General features: G+C 40.7%; 1 protein-coding gene and 1 long non-coding RNA gene across 3 annotated transcripts in view; one reads left to right on the top strand and one right to left on the bottom strand.

Annotated features, from left to right (window-relative positions):
• LOC111872264 (fatty acid synthase) overlaps window positions 1-5,476 on the bottom strand; it is an 89,528-nt gene that overhangs the window by 80,630 nt on the left and 3,422 nt on the right.
• LOC117282939 overlaps window positions 1-5,476 on the top strand; it is an 11,032-nt gene that overhangs the window by 3,756 nt on the left and 1,800 nt on the right. The window contains exon 3 of one of the 2 annotated variants that reach the window (XR_004513890.1): window positions 5,105-5,382. The exons of the other annotated variant lie outside the window; for it this stretch is intronic. This is a non-coding gene — a long non-coding RNA (uncharacterized LOC117282939). Of the gene's footprint in view, window positions 1-5,104; window positions 5,383-5,476 lie in introns of those variants that run through there. 2 annotated transcript variants of the gene reach the window in all.

Consider the following 5,476-nt stretch of genomic DNA (forward strand, 5'->3'; position numbering starts at 1 on the left):
ATACCCTGTAGCACAGTTTCTTCCTTAGCCATTAACACAAGGTCATCTGCATATTTCAGTTTGAATAATTTGCCCTCCTAATTTGAAGTCTCCAAGCCCGTCCAGAGCTTCTTTGGTAAGGCATTCGCTGTACAAGTTGAACAAAATTGGTGAAAAACCGCATCCTAGTCGAACTCCTCTTCCAATCTTCTCACTTCTTGTCTCCCCTCTGTCCAGTCACACTATAACTTTTTGATCCATGTACAATTTACTAATCAATCTTCTTTCACGCCAATCGATACCTGTTTCCTCTAGGATCTGCATTAATTTGGTCCAATTTACACGGTCAAATGCCTTCTGCCAGTCTATAAAGCAAGCACACAGTACTTCATCTATCTCCAAACTTTGTTCTGCTATAATTCCCATCATCCCAATTGCATCCCTGGATGGGAAACTATACACTACATTTACTTACTATAGGATTCTGACGATGGAGTATAACACACAGAGATATTGGGTTTTTGGACTTTATCCATCATCCTGGTTTTTAAGATAACTAAGAAAAACACATTTCAGAAACTAGATCTGTTTCCATCCTCAGGTGAGAGAAAACACCTATTCTGTTGGGTCCCTTAGAAAGAGCTAGCCTCAATCACTGGACAACTGTTGTCACAAAACACAAAGGTTGTAAACACCTGAGACCAGGCTAAGTCCATGAGAGCTAATAAGAAAAATATATATAACAAATTGTTCCAAACGCATACAAGCGTGGAACTAGGATAGATAGAGCCATAGAAATTTATGTCACGAAACCAAACTAATACCCCACGGCATGGAATAGAAAGGCGAAATAGTAAAAAAACTAATAGTGTCTAACTAGCATCAAGAATGGAGTAAATCACATCTCTCTAATTTAGAACCTAATAGAAATCAATAAAAACATATATCACATCATACAGATCTTCTATGTGAATTGGTGACTTCATTGCTGATAATGGGGACCCAAATGGGAGAAAAGTCCAAACTGGGTTGGCTAATTGGGTTGGCCGAGCATGCCATATGGGCCGCTTCCTTGTATTTCCTATACCTGATGTGGCTTTCAATATCCAAAATCTTAGCTTCATCCCAGCCTACCCTACGTCCCTCTTCATAGGCATTTTGAGCTAGTTTAGATTTTTCTAGAAGACCTTCTTTGAGGTTATGCCTATGTTCCCGGAGCCGCATGGCAACAGGTCTGCCTGTTTCGCCAATGTAGCTTCTGCCACATTCACAGGGAATGCTATAGATGCACTGTGCTGTCTGTTGCGGATCTTTTTTCGGTCTGGTTTTCATAAGAGAGTTCCTATGAGTATGTTTCGTATGGAAGATGGTCCTAATATTACATCAATTACCTATCCATTTAAACTTTTCAGAAACACCCTTCACATATGGAATATATACAGAACACAGAGGGTTTTCCTCTTTCTTCGGACGACTACTGCCCTTGGAATTAATGACAGAGTCAATGAAGCTTTTGGGATAACTGTTCAACTGAAGATCGTGTCTCAGGTTGTTAATTTCTTTGACCAAATCTCGGTGATCTTGGCATATGGTGGAGGCTCTGCCGTGGAGACTTTTAATCAAGCCTCTTTTTACATGTGGCGGATGGTTAGAATTGAAATTGAGGTATTTGCCAGTGTGGGTGGGTTTCCTATAGACCTGTGTGACTAGTGCCGTCTCTTCCCTGATGACCAGAACGTCCAAAAAAGAGATCACATTGTCTGACTCAGTTTCCATAGTGAAGCAGATGGAAGGCCTTAAACTGTTGAGGTGGTCTGTAATCTCTCTGGACCATGATGCCAGACTACAAAAGTGTCATCCACGTATCGCAGCCACAACGATGGTTTGTACGGTGCTGAGTCAAGAGGTAGTTTTTCATAATGCTCCATGAAGATGTTGCTAACGATGGGCGAGAGAGAATTTCCCATAGCCATGCCATCTTTCTGTTGGAAGAACTTGTCGTCGACCTGAAAATAGGTGGTTCTCAAACAGACTTCTAGCAGCTCCATGATGGCTTCAACCTTCAAGACAGACCCTTCCATCAGTGTGACATCATCGTGGAGCTTGTTTTCGACGATTTGTAGGACTCTGTGGAAACAGTCCTTATGAAGGGTTTGAATTTTTCAGTAACATGTACACACTCGAACTTGGATATGGCATGTGCGGTGGACTCTGTTGTTTTGAAGCTTCCACAGACTAAGGGCATGGAATTCAGGTGGAAAATTAGATCCATGCTAGAGAAGTTTAAGTCTTCCAGACCTAACATGACCACGAAGGAACTGAAAGCCGTGAAATCTTAACAAGGAAATTAGGATTCTTCGAGCAGACAAAGGCAACTGCACAGTGGTTTTGGACGAATCCAAATACAAGGATAAGTTAAACACGTTGCTAGAGTCCAGGGTTTACGAAACCTTGCCCAAAGTCCCTACATGTAAGGTGGAGAGGAAAGTACAGATACTCCTTTCTAAATACAAAACCACTCTTCCGACTGATCTAAAACACAAGCTGACTCCATACCACAGCAAACCTCCCCATCTGTGTGGTCTTCCCAAAATTCACAAAGCGGGTATTACTCTGAGTGCTATAATAAGTTCGATTGGTTCTCCTTGCTATGCACTGGCCGGCTTTCTCCATAGGATACTCAGTCCTTTTGCTGGTAAATCTGACTCTTTCGTTAAGAATTCGGCCCACTTCGTACAGTTATTAAAGACTGTTAACCTTCATTCTCAAGATACTCTCATTAGCTTTGACATCAGTCTCTTCACCAATGTACCAGTCGACGAAGTCCTACAAATCGTCGAAAACAAGCTCCACAATGATGTCACACTGATGGAAGGGTCTGTCTTGCAGGTCGAAGCCATCATGGAGCTGCTGGAAGCCTGTTTGAGAACCAACTATTTTCAGGTCGATGACAAGTTCTTCCAACAGAAAGATGGCATGGCTATGGGAAATTCTCTCTCGCCCATCGTTAGCAACATCTTCATGGAGCATTTTGAAAAACTAGCTCTTGACTCAGCACTGTACAAAACATCGTTGTGGCTGCGCTACATGGATGACACTTTTGTAGTCTGGCCTCATAGTCCAGAGAGATTACAGAATATCTTTGATCACCTCAACAGTTTAAGGCCTTCCATCTGCTTCACTATGGAAACTGAGTCAGACAATGTGATCTCTTTTCTGGACGTTCTGGTCATCAGGGAAGAGATGGGACTTGTCACACAAGTCAATACGAAACCCACCCACACTGGCCAATACCTCAAGTTCAATTCTAACCAACCACCACATGTAAAAAGAGACCTGATTAAAAGTTTCCACGAGAGAGCCTCCACCATATGCCAAGATCAATGAGATTTGGTCAAAGAAATTAACAACCTGAGATACGATCTTCAGTTGAACAGTTATCCCAAAGGTATCATTGACTCAGTCATTAATTCCAAGGGCAGTAGTTGTCCGAAGAAAGAGGAAAACCCTCTGTGTTCTGAATATATTCCATATGTAAAGGGTGTTTCTGAAAAGTTTAAACGGATAGGTAATCGATATAATATTAGGACCATCTTCCGTACAAAACACACTCTTAGGAACTCTCTTATGAAAACCAGACCAAAAAGAGATCCGCAACAAACGGTACAGTGCATCTATAGCATTCCCTGTGAATGTGGCAGAAGCTATATTGGCGAAACAGGCACACCTCTGGCCGTGCGGCTCCAGGAACATACGCATAACCTCAAAGAAGGTCTTCTAGAAAAATCTAAACTAGCTCAACAAGCCTATGAAGAGGGACATAGGGTAGGCTGGGATGAAGCTAAGATTTTGGATACTGAAAGCCACATCAGGTATAGGAAATACAAGGAAGCGGCCCATATGGCATGCTCGGCCAACCCAATTAGCCAACCCAGTTTGGACTTTTCTCCCATTTGGATCCCCATTATCAGCAATGAAGTCACCAATTCACATAGAAGATCTGTATGACGTATATATGTTTTTATTGATTTCTATTAGGTTCTAAATTAGAGAGATGTGATTTACTCCATTGTTGATGCTAGTTAGACACTATTAGTTTTTTTTACCATTTCTCCTTTCTATTCCATGCCGTGGGGTCATGGACCTGGTTATTAGTTTGGTTTCGTGACATAAATTTCTACGGCTCTATCTATCCTGGTTCCGCACTTGTATGTGTTTGGAACAATTTGTTATACATATTTTTCTTATTTGCTCTCATGGACTTAGCCTGGTCTCAGGTATTTATAACCTCTGTTTTTTGTGACATCAGTTGTCCAGTGATTGAGGCTAGCTCTTTCTAAGGGACCCAACAGAATAGGTGTTTTCCCTCACGTGAGGATGGAAACAGATCCAGTTTCCGAAACGCCGTGTTTTTCTTAGTTAGCTTAAAAACCAAGATGATGGATAAAGTCCAAAAACCCAATATCTGTGTATACACTACATTATTCAGTCCTTCAACATTTGGGTCCGGAAGGGGGTCCACTCAGCCTCCTAAGGATAACTGAGGAGCTATTTCAAGGAAATAGTGGCTCTGATCTATAAAAACCAAAATTAATGGCAGTGGGGATTCATTGCACTGACCACCCTCTATCCACTAAAGTTTACACTAATTTAGCCAACAAGTGGCGGTTTCTTGGTCGGTATAGTTCACTTGCAGACAGCCACGGAGCTCTTTTTCAACACTTGTATACACTACAAGACTGAGTAATACAAATGTGTCTCGAAATCGACAGACATATATAGTGCATACATTGATTGCCTTATGACACTGGACTTGAGATTCTCATAGCAGTGGCTATAATAAGTTATATCCCCTTGGACATAATGGGTTTATGGTGTTCTTGCATCTTCAACCCTGAAGATTAGGGCATTATGTTTCTCTGAAATATCAGTTCACATTTAATAGACTATATGGCATTTCATTCCAGAAGACAGAAATCCTGATTGATGACCATACTTTTCAGCCAGTTACACGACTACGTACACACTTTTTAATATGATGTATAATTAAGATACACTTAAAACATGTCAGTAATTTTGGCTTGTTATGTTTACAGGACATAATTTTGCTAAAATTTTCTTCGAGATGCCTTGATGATCTATATGAAGCAGCTCACATTCTGTGATGGGTATCAACTACACTTCTCATATCCACATCACATAAAATCAACACTCAAAGCACAAAAAAGCATATATACAAAAATTCTGTCTTATGGGTTTTAAGTGATGTTTATCAGTGTCTTGACTTACACCAAGAAGGTCATAATTATATGTCCTATTAGGATGTAAAACTGGTATGCAAAATTACTGAAATATAAAAAGTATGTTGTGCGTTCAAGTTCTAAGGTCTCCGATTTTTTTTCTCACACAATAATCATACAAAAAATTTGAAACTTCTGTCACTTTTCAACGTAATCTCCCTGCAGCCGTACACATTTTTCACAACGTTGACGCCATG

The sequence above is a fragment of the Cryptotermes secundus genome, unplaced genomic scaffold (assembly GCF_002891405.2).
Source record: "Cryptotermes secundus unplaced genomic scaffold, Csec_1.0 scaffold1381, whole genome shotgun sequence".
Taxonomy (NCBI): domain Eukaryota; kingdom Metazoa; phylum Arthropoda; class Insecta; order Blattodea; family Kalotermitidae; genus Cryptotermes; species Cryptotermes secundus.